The sequence below is a fragment of the Hibiscus syriacus genome, unplaced genomic scaffold (genome assembly GCF_006381635.1).
Source record: "Hibiscus syriacus cultivar Baekdansim isolate YM2019G1 unplaced genomic scaffold, ASM638163v2 tig00000477_pilon, whole genome shotgun sequence".
Lineage (NCBI taxonomy): Eukaryota > Viridiplantae > Streptophyta > Magnoliopsida > Malvales > Malvaceae > Hibiscus > Hibiscus syriacus.
In genome coordinates this window covers 3,752,993-3,776,521 of record NW_024061790.1, presented here as the reverse complement: position 1 = coordinate 3,776,521, position 23,529 = coordinate 3,752,993, and positions in this window count along the sequence as shown.

The following is a 23,529-nucleotide window of genomic DNA, read 5'->3' as shown; positions in this document are numbered from 1 at the left end:
TCACAAAGAGCCAAGAGTCCTTGGTCGATCAGATTGTAGCCAAGTTATCTGGCTTACATCAAGCAAGTGTGCCTGGGACAGGTTCGTCTGATGGGGTAGCTATGCCACCTACCACGCAAGTGGTTATCTCACTTGGAATCGTACCAGGACTGCAAGGGGACTCTTCTACTGTAAAGATAAAAACCTCATCTCCTATAAAGATACAAACTTCTATATCAAACCCTAAAAATAATTCAGATGATTACCATATACTGGAATTTGATGAGGAAGACAAAGCGAAAAAGATGGAAGAGAAAATCAAGCTGCTGGAAGACCAAATTAAGGTGGTCAAAGGGGACCATGATTACTATTGGGTTGATGCATTAGAACTAAGTCTGGTCTCGGATTTGGTGCTTTCACTAAAATTATAAGTCTCTGAGTTTGAGAAATTCAATGGAAACAGTTCCTCCTAGGCTCACATCACCATGTTCTGCCAGAAGATGACAAGATATGTAGGAAACGACCAACTCCTAATTCATTGCTTCCAGGAGAGCCTGTCTAGTTCAGCCATCCGGTGGAATAATCAGCTGAATCGATCTCATATCAAGACTTGGAAATATCTATCCAAGTCTTTCTTAGAATAGTACAAACACATAAATGATTTGAGACCGATCAAGTTATGCTATAAAGCATGGAGAAGAAGCATAACAAGAGTTTCAGACAGTATGCATAGAGATAGATGAATTTAGTTGTGCAAGTTCATCCACCTTTGGATGAAAAAGAAACCAGGAAGCTCTTTGTGCAGACTCTAAAGACTCCGTACTTCGGGCACCTGGTGGCAATCACATCAGAAAATTTCTTAGATTTAGTTATGGCTGGAGAGATGATTGAAATGGCCATAATACAAGGCAAAATCGAGGGAGAGGAATCAATCAAGAAACCTCCCATGAAAGATAGAGAGATTAACAACGTCAACACCTACAATGCCAATAAGGGTATTACAATCTCAAACACAAAAACAACTACAGCTGTACCGTGAGGTATTTCTAGATAAAGTCTGAGAGAACCTAGGAAAGAAAGAGAGAAGAAGAAATTCGATTCTATTCCCATGTCATACAAGGAATTATATTAACATCTTTTTGACACTCATGTTGTGTCACCGTACCCTGTGGAACCAATAAGGCTCCCATACCCCAGATGGTATTATGAAAACGCTCACTGTGAATACCATGGTGGTGTGTCGGGGCACACTATTTAACATTGCCTCGCATTCAAGAGGATTGTACAAAGAATGTACAACAAGAATTGGATCCATTGTAACTCAGGAGCACCAAATATTGAACAAAATCCTTTGCCTAATCATCAGGAGACTAGGATTAACGCAGTCACTATAGAGAAAGACAAGAATGTTAAAACTGGTGTTTCTGAAATAGAGTCTCCTATTGCTTGGGTATAGAGCCAGATGGTGAAACTAGGGCTTCTCCCACCACAGTCAGATAAATCAAGGAGTGAAGATGGTAACCATTGTTGTTACCACAATGAAGAGGGGCATGAGGTGTAAGATTTGCCTAGAATTTAAAGCTTTGATCTTGCTCATGATGGATAGAAGGAAGTTGGAATTATATGAAGAAGTCCGAGATTCTCCCGAAGCAGATGTTTGCGCTACTGGAGAGTCATCTGAAGGAAGATACGGTAGGGGTAGTCATTTGATAAATACCCCTAAGGTGAAGATAGCACAAAAGACACAAGCGAAGGTGGTGATCACAACACCCTGACCTTTTCACTACAAGGAAACTGACAAGTGCCATGGAAATATGAATTCCAAGTGAGCACCCTAAAAGAATATGATAGCGAACTAGGGCAGACTGCAGGGAAACACTACTTCCAAGGGGCTATGTCCCCTAGAGACCACTTGAACCCTTCAAAGGGGATGTGTTGGCAATCAATGAGCCGATAAAGGAGGAAGAAGCTAGAGGGTTTCTAAAATATTTAAAGCATAGTGAATATAACATCGTAGAACAACTACATAGCTTGCCGACATGCACTTCAATGTTGGCGCTGCTGCTAAGCTCGGAGGAACATAGGGAGGCACTTTTGAAGGTCTTAAATTAGATGTTTTTGCCACAATACATACCAGTCAGCAAGTTGTATCGAATGATTAACAATATTCAAGATGATAATCTCATCTCATTTTAGATGATGAGATTCAATCTGAAGAAAAAAGTCGAGCTAAGGCATTACACATCACCACTAATTGTAAGGGCATGCCTTACCGACTGTGTTAATCGATAATAATTTAACCCTTAATGTGATACATTTAGTTACATTGAAAAGGCTGACAATGGATACATCTCACATGAAAATCTACAAGAACATGGTTCGAGCATTTGATAGGACCAAGAGGGAGGTAATTAGCAAGATTGAGATGCCTTTAACCATCAGACCGACCACTTATAACATTGAAGTTTTAATGATGGACATTATGCCTTCCTACAACTTCCTTTTGGGAAGGCCTTGGATTCATCAAGCTGGTGCAGTATCATCCACGCTGTACCAAAAAGTTAAGTTTGCCATTGATGGAGCTTTGGTAATTATTAATGCCGAAGAATACATTGTGGTGAGTATGATGACGTATGCTCCATACATTGAAGTAGATGAAGAGGCAGAAGAATGTTCATTCCAATCTTTAGAATTTGTGAATGCCATATTTATGGCTGAAGGAAAAAAGATTTCCAAACCTTGACTTTTCGAGTGCACTAAAATAGAGATCAGGCAGACCTTGGGAAGGGGTACCAAGACAGGAAGAGGAATTGGGAAGCGACTGCAAGGATGAATTAATCTCGTCTCATCATTCTTATATCAAAAATTAGATCAGTTTGGGCTAGGTTTTCAGCCCAGTCAGCAACAAAAGATGAGAGAAATTCATAAGAGCCTAGAAAGAAGATTGGCCAGATTGAATGTAAATGAATTTTAATGGGAATCAATGGTATTCCCACCTCTTTATGACACATTTAAATCATGTGGTTATGTGTTTGAAACCACCTCACCAAATTTGAAACGGTTCTGAAATATTTGAGTATCAACACCGTAATCACAGAGAATACTGAAGACGTGGATAGATCTGGAATCCGCCTACTGCCACCTGGATCTGTGCTTAGCAACTGGTCGACAGAAGAACTACCTGTGATTTTTAGATTTCTTTCAGAGTAATATTCAAACTATCCCTATTTACCTATACCCGGGGTAAAATGTGATCTTTTGTAAGTGTGAATAAACATGTTGTTTTAAATTCAATAAAAGATGTAATTTCTTTTATGACAAACACTTTTCTTATTTCATTTCTTTTAAATTGTTTTTCTTCATTTCAGTATTCCGTTTCATTCTCTTTTGAATTTAATTTTCGATTGTTCAGTGTGAGATATTTTTCCTCTCACGCATACACATTTCCTTTTTCCTTCAGATCCCAAGATAACGATAATGCAGGTACTGATGATCCTGATCTGGTGGTGGATTTTGAATCATCCATTTGTCTTGGGGAAATTGATAAATGAGACAATGAAGAGGAGTGCAACTTACCTACCAAATTGTTGAGAATGGTAGAAAGAGAAGACAAACAAATACTACCACATAAAGAGAAAATCGAAGTCTTGAATCTGGGCACCAAAGAGGAGAGAAAAAAGGTCAAAATTGGCACAACTATTTCGGCTGAAGCAAGACAAAACTTGATAGTCTTACTTCAAGGTTACAGAGTTGTGTTTGCGTGGTCGTATCAAGACTTTCATGGGCTAGACATAGATATGATAGTCCAAAAACTGCCTATTAAACCAGAATGCAAACCCGTGCAACAAAAAGCTAAAGAGAATGCGATCTGAAATGCTTCTTAAGATTAAAGAAGAGGTCAAGAAGCAATTCGATGTTGGTTTCCTTCAAGTGGCCAAGTATCCAGAATGGGTGGCCAACATAATGCCGGTTCTAAAGAAAAATAAGAAAGTGCGCATGTGTGTTGATTACTGGGACCTTAACAAGGTAATCCCCAAAGAAAACTTTCCTCTACTGCACATAGACACTTTGGTGGATAATACTGTCGGGAACACTTTCTTCTTGTTCATAGACAGATTTTCAGGATATAATCAGATTAAGATGCATTCTGAAGACATGGAAAAGGTCACGTTCGTCACAATATGGGGAACTTTTTTCTACAAAGTGATGCCCTTTGGATTGAAGAATGATGGGGAAACATATCAGAGAGCCATGGTGACCCTGTTCCATGACATAATGCACAAAGAAATCAAAGTTTATGTCAACGAAATGATTGTCAAGGCACAAACCGAGAATGAACATGTCAAGAATCTGAGAAATCTCTTTCAAAGATTAAGAAAGTTCCAGCTGAGATTGAACCCTAGCAAGTGCACCTTTGAAGTAACATCTGGGAAGCTGTTAGGCTTCGTGGTCAGTAGGAAATGCATCAAAATCGATCCCGATAATGTTAAGGCTATCTAGAATCTACCTCCCCCACAAACATAAAAACAAGTTCAAGGTTTTCTGGGCAGATTGAATTACATAGCATGGTTCATATCTCAGGTAACTGATAAGTGCGACCCAATCTTTCGTCTTCTCTGAAAGAACAACCCTGGAGCACGGGATGAGAACTGCCTGACTGCATTTGAGAAAGTAAAGGAATATTTGTCTCATTCTCCTATCCTAATGTCCCCCATCTCGGGAAAACCTTTATTCTTGTATCTATCCATATTCGAGAATTCGATGGGGTGTGACCGAGGTCAACATGATGAATTCGGGAGGAAGAAAAGGGTCATCTACTACTTGAACAAGAAGTTCATCGATTACGAGGTCAGATATCCTCCCATCGAAAAGGTTTGATATGATTTAGTCTTGGCTGCGCGAAGACTCAAACAATACATGCTGTATCACACCACTTGGTTGATTTCCATGTTAGATCCATTAAAGTATATGATGGGTGTGCCTTCTCTCTCTGGAAGGTTAGCCAGATGGAAGATGTTGTTATCTAAGTTTGACATCGAGTATATGAGCCAAAAAGCCATAAAGGGAAGTGCCATATTGAATTTCTTGGCAAGCAGAACTGCTGAAAATTACGAGCCACTAGACTTTAACTTCCCAGACAAAGACTTGATGGCCATATCCTTAGAAGAAGCAAGTACTTCCACCAAAAATTCATGGAAAATGCATTTTGATGGTGCATCAAATGCATTAGGACATGGCATTGGGGCCATGATGGTCACCCCAGAAGGGAATCATTACCTATTCACTTGCATACTGAATTTTGATTGCATCAACAACGTGGCAGAATATGAGTCTTGTGTTTTAGGGATTCGAGCTACAATGGGGCAAAATATAAAGACCTTGCGAGTGTGTGGAAATTCAGCCTTAGTGATCTTTCAGCTCCGTGGAGAATAGGAAACCAAGGATGTAAAGCTGGTGGAGTACCAGAAGCTAATACTGGATCTACTTGAAGAGTTCGATGAAGACACCTTTAATTATGTGCATAGAAAAAAATGGCTGATGCTTTAGCTACCTTGAGAGCCGCATTCAAGGCTGACGGGGAGTCTGATATGATGTCAATTGACATGCAGTCGTATGAGTACTCGACTCATTGTTACCAAATCAAAGAAGTAAAATACACTAAGCCCTGGTACCACGACATCCTGCAATACATCAAGAATCGAAGTTATCTAGAGGAAGCCACCGAAACTGATAAAAGAACCATTAAAAGGATGGTAGCTGGATATGTCCTTGATGGGGAGGTCTTATACAAGAAAATCCATGATCAAATGCTGTTGAGATGTGTAGATGCAGAAGAGGCAAAGATAATAGTAGAAGAAGTACATGACGGAGTTTGTGGAACGCATTGTGAATGGATATATGATGTTGAGGAAAATAATGAGTTGCAGATATTTCTGGTCCACATTGGAAAGTGACTACATCAACTATGCTAGAAGATGTCATAAATGTCAAATCTACGGGGATAGAATAAATGTTCCACATCAACCTCTTCTTGTGATGACATCACCATGGCCTTTCTCTATGTGGGACATGGATGTTATCGGGAAAATCCATCCGAAGGCTTCAAATGGTCACCGGTTCATTCTTGTGGAAATTAACTATTTCACAAGATGGGTAGAGGCTGCTTCATATGCTAGTGTCACTCAGTCCACTATTTGTAAGTTCTTGAAGAAAGAGATCATATGTCGCTATGGTTTACCTGAAAGGATCATTACTGATAATGCTACAAACTTGAACAATAAGATGATGAATGTTACTTATAGATCAAAGATGAATGGAGCAGTAGAGGTAACAAACAAAAATATTAAGAAGATAGTGTAGAAAACAACTGAGACATACAAAGATTGACACGAGAAATTGCCTTTTGATTTGTTTGCTTACCGAACCTCGTTACAAACTTCGACAGGGGTAACCCCATTTTCATTATCATATGAGATAAAAGCAGTACTGGCAATTGAGGTAGAAATTTTGTCACTCTGGGGTCTTTTCAGAAGTCACTAGATGATGCAGAATGGATGATTCGGGTACATCATAAGAAGGTGCACCCAAGAGTATTCCGTGAAGGAGATCTAGTGCTTAAGAAAATTTGGCCAATTCAAAGGGATTCCAGAGGAAAATGGATGCCAAATTGGGAGGGACCTTATGTCGCAAAAAAGGCCTTCTCCGGAGGAGCACTTATCCTGACTGAAATGGACGGACCGGAACTACCTAATCTAATTTATTCATATGCAGTAAAAAAATACTTCACTAAGGATGAAAACCCGAGAGGGCATCCTAAGTCAAAAAAGAAAAAGAAAAAAGGAAAAAGAAAAAAGAGAAAAAATGTTTAGGGTGAAAACTTGAAAAGGAGCCCTAAATTGAAAAATAAAAAAAGAAAAAAAGGAAAAGAAAAAGAAAAGAAAAGAAAATAAAGTGGGTCAAATATAAAAAACCAAAAAAGGTGACTTGAAACCAAGGATGGATCCAAGTTGAAAACCCGAAAGGACGATTTAGATAATGATTCAGAAAAGGTCCCAAATCTAGACAGTGAAGCGTCACAGCATCTGAATCTTCTAAAGATTTAATGAGCCGGAAAAATGTTGCACTCTCTTTAACATTGTCACATCTTCGAAGATCCTTTGACAAAGGTTGTGTTCAAAGTCATCTAACGGTGTATCAGTTCTGAAGCGCCCGCATTTTTGAGATCTAAAGCAACTAATATTACTTCTTTTATGTATTGACTTTGTTTGTCATGTACTGTTTGTTCTTTTCCCCTTATAAAGAAAGACAACCACTTTTTTAAATCAATTCCTTTTAAGCATCTTGGGTTGAATCTAAACCTAATGATTTATTCACTTCTAAAAAAATATAATTGCATATTACTTTATAACGTTTTTTTTAAAAAGTACAGATACTCGGAAGCTGATCAATGCTCATGCACTATACTTGAGATGGTTGAAAAATATTTTCAAAATAAAGGATAAAATTAAAATTCTGCACATCGGATTTAAACGTGTTGAAGAATTCAAGATCAAGAATCAGAAATTCAAGATTCCAGAGTCAAGAGTCATCAAGATTTACAACCAGAGATTGAGATTTCTCTCCGAATCCTAAAACAACATATTTCACTTATGCATTTTAGGCACACCTAAGAGCATTGTATCCATAAGCATCGCATAAATGCATAATTTTGCAGATTCTTGTTAGAGTCAGTTTTAACATCATATCCAAGGATATTGAACTCGAGGTGATCAATTTACAATATGGGATTTCAACTTCACAACGAAGGATATCCAATCCAAAGCTTAACTTTACAAAGAATGAGCCATCCATGATTTTAACTTCACGAAGAAGGATATCATGTCCAATAGATCAACTTAATTTCACAGAAAATGAGTCATCTGCAACAATAGAGGTTTATTTCCCAGCCAAGTACATTATAACTCAAGCGAGAAGGGTTATATGTAACACCCATCTCCTGCTGACCTTTTTGTATACAGGTTACAGATGTCACATCACTTTAAAAATAGTTTCCCATTTGAAAATCTGTACAATATTTTTAAATTTTTCAAAGCATTATAATTTACTTATAATTAAAACATGAATTAAACTTAAATAAACAAATAAAAGAGATGTTTCACATTTCACCGTTTTACTGTAGTTTAATTCAAAAGCTTTTCAGAGCGTTTCTACTAAACCTATTACAACCCTACTAAAATATATCAAAAGTAGACATGTATGTCATATTGTTATTGATGAAGAGACTCTGAATTGATGTCCGATGATCTTCTTACTCAGCTTATATTCAACTTATGCATGAAATAAACACACGTTAAGTATTTCTTAGTGAGGCATACTTAATCATAACAACTTATAAACATAAACATAAGGTAACAGTTCTATTATCGAGAAACTCTATACACTTCATTATAAACCTTATAACTTTACACCATTAGTGCTAATATGGTCATTTACCCACTTTCTATTCATGTTCATTTATTAGAATGCACAAATAGTGCCCATACGAAAATTCATCAACTCAGGATGAATTTCGTGGTTTTACACACATAATGCATGTACGACTATTCATTAACTCATGATGAATTTCGTGGAATTGCACAAATAGTGCATGTATGGTTATTCATCAACTTATGATGAATTCAGTGGAATTACACACATAGTGCATGTACAACTATTCATCAACTCATGATGAATTCCATGTAATTGCACATATAGTGCCTGTACGGCTATTCATCAACTCATGATGAATTCCGTGGAATTACAAACATAGTGCCTGTACGGCTATTCATTAACTCATGATGAATTTCATGGAATTGCACACATAATGCATGTATGGTTATTCATCAACTCATGATGAATTTCGTGGATTTGCTTACATAGTGCTTGTACGACTATTGATCAACTAATGATGAATTGTGTGGATTTGCACACATAGTGCCTGTAGTACACTTAATATTGATATACCATTGCAACATATGTTTTAACAAATTTTTTTATATAATTCCTAATGAACATGATAAATGCACTCACCAGACTTCCCCGCTATGTATCCGAAACGTAAGGCTGACTATTCCGGTACATTGCCTTTGCCCTTAATTTTGCTTGTATCGGGAGCTTTTTCGATCTACTCAAGCATCCATTAAAACATGTACCATACCCAATGTTTGTATATTTTCTAACCATTACACTTACATAATACTCGAAAGGACATATCATTTACTTTCTATAACAATATCAGCCTATTTTTAACATTTTTGGCTTCATAGTATCGATACTCCTACCATGGTATCGATACTACTATACTATGGTACTGATAATCTGCTATCGTATCGATACCATTTTTACATTATGTTTTGAAATGGTATCGAAACTTTCCCTTCGGTATCGATACTCTCCATTCGGTATCAATATTGATTGAATCAATATCGACACTACTTAGAAATTTCATCCTATTTTTAGCCTGTAGTATCGGTACTGATAAATTTTATCAGTTCCGATACCCGTACCTAGAATTTCCAGTTTTTAACCCACTTGTCACCCAAATGGGGTTAAATTTCATTATATAAACACCATACAATGATATTAAACTCTTCTTGAACTATCCATACTAATATTCATTCATTTAGCCAATTAAAACATCTAAAATCTTTCAAGAATAATCAATTCTAAGAATCACACAACTTTTCCTAATGTGTTCTTAATCCTATCCAATGCTTCTAATCTCTCATTTACCTCTTTGAGTCAAATCTACCAGTAAACATCCATAAACACTCCTATTTTAACATACCACTAAAAAACTCATTTTCTTCAATTTCTATTATCCCATCCATAACTTAGTTTTAATCCCCTTTAATCCTTAAGGTTCTAGTATACTCAATGCTTCAAAACCCAACCAAAAACGAAGGAATAAACTAGTAAATTGAAAACTCATGTTTGAGCTCTGGAGGAGAGTATGCATGGGAAAGAATAAGAAGGAAAGGAGTTGACCAAATTTACTCCTCTTTTCCCCTTACTCTATACTTTAATACCTTAAAAGAAATTAATTTTAAATTCATCTAACTCTAATTGACCAAAATGTTCTTTTAATCCTCATTTACTACAATTTAGTTTAAACTATTCTTCCCAATTCATTCTGATAATTTATCAATTAATCAAATAGATTCTCAAATCTTAAATCCTTTCAATAAAGTCCCTAATTCAACATTTGGGGCATTACTATTCTCCCCTTAAGAAAATTCTTCCTCGAATTTAAAGAAGTACATGAATCAAAGAGATGTGGAAACTGTTTTTTCATATCATCCTCTCTCTTCCAGGTAGCCTTTTCCACCTTATGATTCTGCCAAAGCACTTTGACCAATAAAATCCTTTTATTACGCAATTACTTGGGTTCTTCCTCATAAGTCAAATATGGTCGGATCTTTATTTCTTCAGGAGTGATAACATGCGAGGGATCTGATATGTACCTCCTAAGTATTGATACATGAAAAATATTGTGAATATTGTCCATATCTAGAGGCAAAGCTAACTGATATGCTATGGGTCCAACCCTTCTTAATATCTCATACAGTCCAATGAACCTCGGACTCAGCTTTCCTTTTCTCCCAAAACATAACACTTTTTCCAAGGCGATACTTTCAAAAATACTTTGTATCCCTCCTGGTATTCTATTTCTTTTTTTTTCAAATCCGCATAGGACTTCTGTCGATCTGAGGCTATCTTTAGATTGCTCTGGATAATCTTTACTTTATCCTCCATATCTTTCATCAAATCTAGGCCAACCAAATCTCGATCTTTCAATTCAAACCAATTTAATGGTGTTATGCATTTTCTCCCATATAGAGCTTCATACGGGGCCATCTTAATACTGGATGGATAACTATTATTATATGCAAATTCTGCTAAAGGAAAATACCTTTCCCATGATCCCTTAAATTCAATCACACATGACCTAAGTATATCCTTCAATATCTGAATAGCTCGCTCTGACTGCCTATCTGTCTGCGGATGAAAAGTTGTACTAAAGTTAATTGAGTACCCAATGCCTCATACAAAGATTTTCAAAATCTTGAAGTAAACCTGGGGTTTCGATCGAACACTATCAATATCGGTACTATGTGCAGTCTAACTATCTCTTTTATATACAACTCAACATACTTATTCATTGAGTAGTATACTCGAACTGGAATAAAATGAACCGTCTTGGTCAATCTGTCTACTTTTACCCAGATCAAGTCTTTTTTACCCGGTGACAATGGTAGCCCTAAAATAAAATCCATTGTGACTCGCTCTCACTTCCACTTAGGAATGGATATTGGTTGTAGTAACTCGGATGGCAGTTGATGTTCACCTTTCATTTGCTGACATGTCAAACATTTTGCAACAAACTCTGTGACAGCTCTTTTCATGCCAAGCCACAAGTAACGACTTTTCAAATCCTGATACATCTTATTTCCACCTGGGTGCATCGTCAAAGGGCTAAAATGTGCCTCACCCAGAATATATTCCCTCAATTCAACATCCTCAGGAATGTATAGTCTTCCACGATAATATAAACATCCAATATCCATAATTTTAAAATCTTTGGCTTCTCTTTTTTCAACTTATGGAAATCTCATTAAGCATTTCTTAACTCTACCTTGCAACTATTTAACCTGATCTAAAAACATCGGCCTTAGCTTTAATTCAACAATCAAAGCACCATCTTGTTTTAAATGCATACGTGCATATAAAACCCTTAAAGCTACAAAAGTCTTTCGATTGAGCGCATCTGCTACCACATTAGCCTTTCTCGGATGATAGTCAATAACCAAATCATAATCCTTTAGGAGCTCAATCCATTTTCTTTACCTTAGGTTCAGCTCTTTCTAAGTTAACAAATACTTTAGACTTTTATGGTCTGTGCAAACATAGCAACGCTCACCATACAGATAATGGCGTTAGATTTTCAAAGCAAACACTACGGCTGCCAATTCCAAATCATGTGTTGGGTAATTTCTCTCATGATTCTTTAGCTGTCTCGAGGCATAAGCCATAACTTTCCCCTATTGCATCAGCACACATACCAAAAGGCATATATTTCCGCAATAACTTAGTTAGCGATAGTGCTAACATAGAAAAATTCTTCACAAAATGCCTATAATAACCAGCGAGGCCCAAGAAACTCAGAACTTCATAAACATTTTTTGGGGGTTGCCAATCCACTATAGCTTGAATCTTTTTGGGATCCACTCTTATGCCTGCTGCAGATACTATATGACCAAGGAAAACAAATCTTAGCTAACCAAAATTCACATTTAGACAGCTTCACGTATAACTTCTTATCACGAAACCACTTGAAGCTGAGCATCGTGATTCTCTTTTGATTCGGAATATACCAAGATATCATCTATAAAAAATACCACAAACTGATCCAAGTACGGTTGGAATACTCTGTTCATTTAGTCCATAAATGATGCATGAGCATTTATTAATCCAAACGCTATTACCACAAATTCATAGTGTCTGTACCGAGTCCGAAAAGTCATCTTGGAAACATCCTCATTTTCGATCATTAACTGATGGTACCCCGACCTCATATCTATCTTAGAGAACACTACTGCGCCTTTCAACTGATCAAACAAGTCATCAATCCTTGGAAAAGGATACTTGTTCTTTATCGTTACCTTGTTTAATTGATGATAGTCAATACATAACCGCATAGACTTGTCCTTCTTTTCCACGAATAACACAGGTGCTTCCCAAGGAGAAATACTGGGTCGGATGAATCCTTTATCCAGCAACTCCTACAATTGTGCTTTTAGTTCCCTTAACTCCATTGGAGCCATTCTATACGGAGCCATAGAAACATGTTCGATACCCAGGTAAACCTCAATTTTAAATTCCACTTCTCAATCTGGAGGCAAACTCGGTAACTCTTTAGGAAAAACCTCCGTAAACTCCCTAATTGTGGGGATATCCTGCAACCTCACTTCCAGAACTCTAGTGCCTATTACAATAGCTAGAAAATCTACGCATCCTTTTAACATTATTCTCTTTGCGATCATGGCTGATATCACATTGGAAGGGGACTTTACTTTATCACCAATCACTATAATCTTAGAGCCTTCCAAATCCTTTAAGAATAGTTGTTTCCAGCGACAATCTACCCACCCATGATGTGGAGACAACCAATCTATTCCCAAAATGATTTCAAACTCATCAAAGGGCAACTCCATTAAATTTTCCAATAAGACAACCTCTTGAATCTTAATTGGACACTTTCTACACACCCTTGTTACCCTTTCACTATGACCCATAGGGTTTTCCCCTACCATTTCACTAAAAATTGGTTCTAAAGAAATTCCTCTAGTTCTAACCAACTTTGTACTAATCTAAGAGTTCGTAGAACCAGGGTCAACTAAAACAAAAACAGACTCATAAAAAAGGTGAAATGTACCTGTTATGATTTTCGGATCATCCTTATCTTCATTGGTCTTTATATTATAAACTTGGTCCACTCCCCGAGTCTCTTGTCTCTGGCTAGACCCATATTGACCCCCTGATCTTCCTCTGCTTCTACTTGGTGCAGCTACTGATCTCTCGGTTTGTGATGATCTATCCTCAGAATTTTGTGAACAGTTCCAAGCATAGTGACTCGTTTCTCCACAAACAAAACAAGCACCAGAAAGCACTCTACATGTTCCTCGGTGAAATCCGCCACAGATCTGACATTGATTATTTCTTTCTCCAAAAGCTCTACCCGAGTTAGCAGCAACATATTAGGATTGCTTAGACTTCTGTACAGCTATAGCAGCATCCGCTTTATCAGTATATCGGGAACCAGAGCCCTTTCCTCTCTTAGCATTAGATGTAAATGAAGACATCCCAATCCTTTTTCATGTCTATACACTCTGTTGCCAAAGTCTCCTCTTGAGCTCTTTCAATCACCTTAGCTCTATTTATCACTTCTTGTAAACTAGGAAAATTCAAGGCCAATATCATCTCTTTCAACTTTGGCCTCAGACCCTTGATGAACCAATCTCAACGAGCTTTGTCATTAGGGATCACCTCAGTAGCATAATAGCTAAACTTATTATATTCGCCTCATATTCATGCAGCGCTCGGTCCCCTTGTTTTTGAACTCCCCTATGTACGTGTTCTTGAACTCCTCTTGGAAGAACTGTCAGTTCACTTGCTCAGGCGATGCATACATCGTCGTGTTAGTCTACCACACCCGAGCTGAACCTCGGAGTAACGATATAGCTCTGCCCAACTTTTCATGATCGGAGCACTGAAGGCTTTTCAGCATCATCATAATATCATTCAACCATAAGTCTACGATCATAGGACCTTCACTCTCTTCTCCCCTAAACTTAAGAGCTCCCAAACTTCTCAAATCCTTCGGAATTAGCATTCGCGGTACTGGAGGAGCAGGGGGAGGCAGAGAAGGTTGGAATCTTGTCAAATTAGTGTCGATAGCTTGCATAAAAGCTCCAAACTCCAGAATAGGCATACTCTGAGGTGTCAGTGCACTAGCGTTCTCAGACGAAATCAAATGTTCGTTATTCTCTTCATAACTTTCACTACCCGATTCATCTCTGCACTCTCGACCATCTGGTCTTCTCGAATTCGTAGAATCCGACATCTATCATAACATTCATGAAGATAATACTTAAGTTAGTAAGGAGAGACATCTTATCATACTCATTCTATACCCTATCAGTAACCTTGACATCTTAGTGGCATGTAAGCTCTTTTTACCTTAAAATTTACACTTGATTCGGTCGAGAATCGGCTAAACATATAGCTTTGATACCAATAAATGTAACACACATCTCCCATTTACCTTTATGTTTGCAGGCTACATATGTCACATCACTTTTAAAACAATGTCCCATTTGAAAATTCGTACAATTTTGTTTAAATTTTACAAGCCATTATAATTAAAACATGCATTAAACTTAAATAAACAAATAAAAAGATGTTTAATATTTCACCCTTTTACGATAGTTTAATTCAAAAGCTTTTCAGAGCTTTTCTACTAAACCTATTACATTACGACTAAAATATATCAAAAGTAGATAGGTATGTCATACTGTTAATGATGAGGCGACTCTGACTTGATGTCCGATGATCTCCTTACTCAGCCTGTATTCAACCTACGCGTGAAATAAACACACATTAAGTATTTCTTAGTGAGGCATACTAAATCATAAGCAACTTATAAACATAAACATAAGGTAACAATTATATTATCGAGCAACTCTATACACTTTATTATAAACCTTATAACTTTGCACCATTAGTGATAATATGGTCATTTACCCACTTTCTATTCATATTCATTTATTAAATGAACAAGTAGTGCCTATACGGTAATTTATCAACTCAGAATGAATTCCGTGGTTTTGCACATATAGTGCTTGTACGGTTATTTCTCAACTCATGATTAATTATGTGGAATTGCACACATAGTGCATGTACGATTATTCATCAACTCATGATGAATTACGTGGAATTGCACACATAGTGCCTGTACAACTATTCATCAACTCATGATGAATTCTATGGAATTGCACATATAGTGCTTGTACTACTATTCATCAACTCATGATGAATTCCTTGGAATTGTACACATAGTCCTTGTACGACTATTCATCAACTCATGATGAATTCCGTGGAATTGCACACATAGTGCTTGTACGACTATTCATCAACTCATGATGAATTCCGTGGAATTGCACACATAGTGCATGTACGACTATTCATCAACTGATGATGAATTCCGTGGAATTGCACACATAGTTCCTGTACGTTTATTCATTAACTCATGATGAATTATGTGGATTTGCACACATAGTGCTTATACGGCTATTCATCAACTCATGATGAATTCTGTAGATTTACACACATAGTGCCTGTAGTACACTTAGTACTGATAAACCATTGCAACATATGTTTTAACAATTTTTTTATATAATTCCTAATGAACATGATAAATGCACTCACCTATCTTTCCCTCTATGTATCCAAAATTTAAGGTTGACTATTTTGGTACTTTGCCTTTTCCCTTAGTTTTGCTTGTCTTGGGAGCTTGGTTTCGATCTACTCAATCATCCATTAAAACATGTACCATACCCAATGTTAGTATATTTTCTAACCATTATACTTAACCAATACTCGAAAGGACATATCATTTACTTTCTATAACAATATCAACCTATTTTTAACATTTATGGCTCTATAGTATCGATACCCCTACCATGGTATCGATACTACTATACTATGGTATTGATAATCTGCTATGGTACCGATACCATTTTTACATTCTGTTTTGAAATGGTATCGAAACCTTCCCTTCGGTATCGATACTCCCCATTCGGTATCAATACTGATTGAATCAATATCGATACTACTTAGAAATTTCATCCTATTTTTAGCATGTAGTATTGGTATTATTCTATTAGTATCGATACCCGTACCCAGAATTTCCAGTTTTCAACACGATTATCACCCAAATTATATAAACACCATACAATTCTATTAAACTCTTCTTTAACTATCCATACTAACATTCCTTCATTTAGCCTCTCAAAACATCTAAAATCTTTCAAGAACAATCAATTCTAAGAATCACACCACTTTTCCTAATGTGTTCTTAATCCTATCCAATGCTTCTAATCTCTCATTTACCTATTTGACAAGCCAAATCTACCAGTAAACATCCATAAACACTCGTATTTTAACATATCACTCAAAAACCCATTTTTCTTCAATTTCTATTATCTCATCCATAGCTTAGTTTTGATCCCCTTTAATCATTCTTTAAGCTTCTAGTATACTCAATGCTTCAAAACCTAACTAAAAACGAAGGAATAAACTAGTAAATTGAAAACTCACCTTTGAGCTATGGAGAAGAGTATGCACGGGAAAGAATAAGTAGGAAAGGAGTTGATCAAATTTACTCCCCTTTTCCCCTTACTTTATACTTTAATACCTTAAAAGAAATGAATTTTAAATTCTCATCCTTTATCAATTAATCAGATAGATTCTCAAATCTTAAATCCTTTCAATAAATTCCCTAATTCAATATTTGGTGCATTAAATTATCTATCAACAAGAACTTTCGAGTTCTATTCCATTCAGCTCGAAATTATCTATCAACAAGAACTTTCGAGTTCTATTCCATTCAGCTCGAGGGTATATTCACCACAAGGTAACAATAGGTAACTACTTTTCGGTTAAATTTCCATACCAATGTCTTTAAATCGATAAGAAGACCAAGGTTGACCAAGATTGGAAACTTTATGATTTTCGTACGATTTCAACTTCACAACGAATGATATCGTACCCAAAAGATTGACCAAACTTCACGACAAAAGATTCATCTATAACACAAAAATGAAAAACCAGTGTCATAACAAGGTCTTCGGGTCAAATTTCATCTTCACAATGAAGTATATTGGGCTTGAAGATGATCCAGGAGCTACTTTCCAACACTTTGAGCTCAGTTTCAACTTCACAACGAAGGTTATTGTGCTCAAGATTCTACAGTTCAACTCAGTCATCTGTAACCGGATTTCAACTCTACGATAGAGAATGTTCGATAAGATGGGATTCAATCCTCATAACAGGGGACGTTAAATGACACATTCATGATTAACGAAATTTGTGTCTTTTAATCTTTGCCCTATTTTTGTTACACGATAATGTGAAAAGAGGGGCAGCTATAGACACACTTTTCTGTTCATATAAGATGCATATATATATATATATACACACGCATATATATATATATATATTATGTATATATTATAATTATTTTTATTAAACTAATATTGTTTTTCATTTCATTTGTTTTGTTAGGGTTTCTAACAACCTAACATCGTGCAGCCGCCCAACACTGGCCGAATCAATCTCACAATCCCAAATTTTTCGGCATGTTATCCCTTAGTGGAAAATGGTTTCACAAAATTAATAGAATTCTAACCCAACTAGGACACATAACTTAACTAAAAACTAGGAGCTCTTAGGCTATAAATTCATGTAAAATTAAAAGAAAAAAGGATAAGATTTTGGGGGGAAACTATGCTTGTAATCTAAAAAAACGTCAATATACAAGGTATTTTTACCTATTTCGATTCGGTTTTGGCATGTTTGGCTCTTTTTTTCTTTTTTCATTCGTAAAACCCACTGTTGAAGAAAGGCGATGATCGGAGGAGGTTGAGAGTGAGAGATCTTTATTACATCTAGCTCTCATCGAGGCCTTTCAACGAAGATGGTGGTGAGATTTGAAAAAAGGAGGATTCGGGCTTTCGAATGGTGTTGAAAAGTCGTGATTTTTCCACCGATGAACAGCGGCCGGCAAGGCGGAGCACGGACGGGTTCTGGGTTCTCTATGAATGTAACACCCATAACCCGTACAATTATACCTATACAGATTATAGATGTCACCCTAATTTCAAAAACATTTTATCATTCCAAAATCGATTTAAAATTTATATTCTTTAAAATGATAATTGATATTATAAAAATATCAAACCATATAATTTATAATTGATATTATAAAAATATCAAACCAAGTTTTAAGAAAAAATTCTATTTTATTTCCAATTTTGTTCAACAAAGCAATTAAAACATTAATAATTACGTGCCACTAATTAAGTCTACATTACATCTTAGGATGTCTTACTGATATAGAAATATACTTCTTGATGCTTGATTTTGCTTTGAACTCCTTATTCCACTACTAGCTTTTTACCTACGCGTGAAAATCATCACACACTAAGTATATACTTAGTGAGGCAATTAAAACAATAAACAGTGCAATACAACTCATGCATGAATTTCATTGTAAAAATCAAAATGCCTTAAAATCATATTACAAGCATATTCAAATATTTTACCATGATCAAAAGAATATAACTGAATATAAAAATTCTTTTCCAATATACTAGCCATTTATTCTATAAGCTTGTAAGCTTATTTGCATACTTACCATTTATTAAATAATAAACCATAAACCATAGACAATATCCCAATATAAAACCCTGAGGACCTTGGTACACGAATCAAATATATGTATTGTAATGCAATCCCGAGTATGACACATAAAGTTGTGTCCACCATCTGTACTAGGTATCCTTAAGTACAGTCCTGAATATGACACATAAGGTTGTTCCCACCATATACACTAGGTATCCTTTAGTGTATTCCCAAATATGCAGCCTACTGCTGGACTCTATGGCATGCCAACTATACCCTGTCCCTCAATGACTTACTTGGGCATACAGTCTATTTTATTTGATCCATCCATGGCATAATATATTATCAATATTTAACATTGGGCAGTTATTACCCGAAATAACATTCATGGTAAAATATCACATTTTCCATAGTCAATGTATTATAATTTCATACTATGACATATCAATGTCATGTAAATTTATAAAAATATGACATAATATAATGCTGATATAAACAAGGTTGACTTATCACAAGTCTTCCTGATGATGTATAAAACATCCATGTATAATGTCATGCATGTATTGCACTCACCTTGACACTTTATATCTTTCAAAATATATGTGTGTCACTATTGTCCACAATAAACCCTTTTCTATTTGACTCGCTTCGATCACAAATCAATCACGATCTGCATAATTCAAAAATTCATAACAATACATATGTTAGTTTTGTACTAACATAAACATATCCCAAAATAGCTCCATAATACATTTGAAACTCATTATCTATCAAAATACTTATCTCTTAATAATTCATTTTAACATTGGAACCAACTTTTCCAATTTACACAAAATGGTCCTTCACCATTTTATCACTTACATTCTTAATACCAATAATTCTAGCATTGAATTTATTTCCATTCAAATGCTTTTACAAAAGTATAATTACATTTAAGTACCCTAACTATATAAATGTTGTACTTAAATCACAAATCTTTTCAAACTTCCAAAATAATCATTTTTTTCACATATAACACTCATTTAAATTCCCAATCAACAATTTCCAGCATAGTACATCAATTATACAACACTTATACAACAACCCCTCAATTTTCCAGAATTTACGAATTGATCTCCAACTTTTCAAAAATTACAAAATGGTCCTCAAATTTTTCTAAGATTTGTAGAATACTTCCTTCATCATTTCCAACCCATGTATAATTTTTCCATAATTTTTCTTACTCAAACAATCCATGACCAAAACTTAAAAAACAAGTTCTAAAAAGATTAAACATGTTCTAGTCATCATACATGTTTGAATATGAATCTACTACCTCACAAACATCAAGATCCATCATCAATTTCATGATCCCTTTTTATGAACACAACCTATAAAATTTGGGGATCTTTGCACACCAACAAGATTATCATGCAATATTGGTACCAAATGATAGCGTTTTTCGCATATAACAATTTTTTATTTACAACTTACTCAAAATCCTAAGTAAATTGCTTGAAAATTGAGTTGTAGTTTTCTCTTACCTTAGGAGAAAACTCACGGCAGCTTGGATGAGGATGAAGCTGAAAATTCTCCACCATTATTGATAGTCTAATATTAAATAATTCATCACATGGCATAATATCACATAATGGCATTTTTTTATTCAAATTAATAGGAAATTCCATTTTTTCCATTAATGAATCTTCATATTCACCATAAAACTTACACACCTCATTCTTATCATCTTTCAAAGTCAAAGATGATTTATTTTGACTTTAATTTACGAAAATTCCCATGAATTTTAAAAAAATATGTTTTAGTCACTAAATTCCACTGTTTTGGTTAAATATGAAAAATTGCACATTTCCAAACCAAATTTCTCTGATCGAAAATATTAAAATAATAATTCCAACCATTTTATAATATCCTTCAATTTTTTGTAAAATTCCAACTCAATCTGAAATTACCGGATTCCTTACCGGCTTTAACCCTTTCTCATTTTTCTATATTAAAATTCCAAATCCAAAAATATAATTTTCATAAAACCCCACTCTCAAGAGTAAACTATCTATTTATGGAATAAAATTCTTTTTAGGAACTTTATCACTTAATTCCCTAAAATTTCTTCCAAGTTTTATACTTTGACCATCAAACTTCCAAAAGTTACATTTTGGTCACTAACCAAAATTTGGGGTATTACAATGAACATCGACCGCTCAGTTCTTCAATGGTGAAGAACATTGCAGAGGTTCTAAAGATTTCGGGTTGATTCATTTTTGGCAAAAGGAAAATAATGAATGTTGTTTATGGGAAATGGGTTTTATAGTCGACCCGAGGACCTCATACGGATCCCCAGGATCCGCGTGTTTTGTCGTAAAAGAGGGTTAATCACATTTTCTATCCCTCGTTTATTTCCAGTGTTTATTTTCTCCCTAAATTCAATTTTAACCCTGATTTTCCTTTTAAATTTACCACATAGTTTATTTTTCTTTTAAATTATCCCTTTCTTAATTTAATTTACGTTTTAATTGTTTTTTAATTTTATTTTTTAATTTTATTTCTTTTTCTCATTTAATTTTTTTTTATTTTTTCTCTTTTCCTTCATTTAATTTTTTTAATTCATTTTATTTATTTATTTATTTATTTATTTCCTTTTAATTGTTTTTTAATTTTATTTCTTTTTCTTCTTTTAATTTTTTTTAATTTTTTTTAATTTAATTTTTTTTTTGTATTTTTTATTTTATTTTTGTATTTTTTATTCTTCTTTAATTTTAGCTAACTTTTTTTTGGTTTCTTTTTATTTATTTATTTCATTTATTTATTTTTTAATTTTGTTTTTTCTCTTTTCAATTTAATTAAATTTTTTGAGTATATATTTGTTTTATATATTTCTATTATTTTTATTATTTATTTTCTTTTTTCATTTTTGTGACTTTGTTTATATTTAATTTTACAATTAATATGTTTTTTTACCTTTAACTCAGTAGACCTTTTATTTACCGTGTATTTTAAATAGGCAATTTGTTTTTTTATTTCTTTTAATTCCTCAGTATGCATATTTTTACTTAGAGCATCATAGTTCAATCTTTGTTTTTTCCTTTTGATTATGCATTTTACTTTATCTAACACTTTTCTTGACTTTTTCAGAGTATGCTTTTAAATCCATTAAAGGTAAGTAATTTGGATCCAATTTTACCTTTTAATTTAACTTCCAATTTTCTCAATTAAGACAATTGGAAATTAATTAGCACCGAAAGGGCAGTTCAAAGGTGTTAATCCTTCATTGACTATAACCGACTCCCGAATCTGACATATCTTTGGTAAGATGCAGATCAGGTAAGAACTCGAGGTATCCGGTCAACCCGTTTTTGTTTTTAAAATAAATGATCGGTGGCGACACTAACCCACTATTTTAAGTCGAAGTCCAATTCTAGGCCCACCCGAAAGACGGTTGCGACAAGGGGATTAAATTTTTTTTATAATTATATATGAATATAATTATTAGAGTAATAATTATATTTTGATGTATAAATACATTCTAAACTAAATTTTAGTTTTGGTTAAAAATTGATCATTGAAATGTTAGCTTTTGAATATGATAAATGAACTCCTATGAAAAAAAAGGTATGTTTGTTGGGAAATGTTATTTGTTTAAAGGCACGTTTAGACTGAATCTTAAAATTTCAATCATTAAACAAAATATATAATTTTTGGGTTAGATAATAAGGTATTGAACTATTTACTATCTCTAAATTAATATGAAAACATAATAATAAGTTTTTGAACAAAATCTATATGGTATTGCAGTGGAGACCAATGAAATTTGGAAATAATCCAGGTGGAATATCTTTTTGAAAAATATAAATGTTTGAAAATTATTTTGGATCTAAGTCATTTGTTATATTACATGTGGAACTCGTCATGATAAAATGACAAGTTTCATGAAATATATTAAAAAGTGGAACTCTTTACTTGATATGGACCGGAAGAAAATTATATATAACTCATCATATCTTCATGAACAGTTCCAATCATGTATTATATTTTATGAAACTCCTAGTATATACCGGACAAATGTTTTACTCTTGGAGTAGAGATAATGCCTATTGTATTATTCCAAAAAAAATAATTGTCTTTTGACATGATAGGGTTCACATGGTAAGGTTAGACATATTTATTTTAATATACACAATTGTTTAATATATGTACCATATTTATTTTTACAATTTTAAAATTATTTGTTAAACTTAATATAGATGATAAAATAATATCATATCCAAGGATAATTGAGGGGACAAGTAAGGGTCACCACCCTATAATTTTTAATGTTTTATATAATTTAGTTATTTTCTTTACATTTTTATTGATTATATAATTTTACTCTTTAAAATTTTATATTTTTGTCCCAAAATAAAATCATATGTTCATCATGTTAGAACCAAATCATAAAACAAATATGAAAACAACTAGGATCCAATCATGTCAAATTGTTAAGAATAAAAAAAATACTAGATGCAGAAACATACCTGAATTAATCGATAGGTTGAAATCCTTGAGTATATCTTT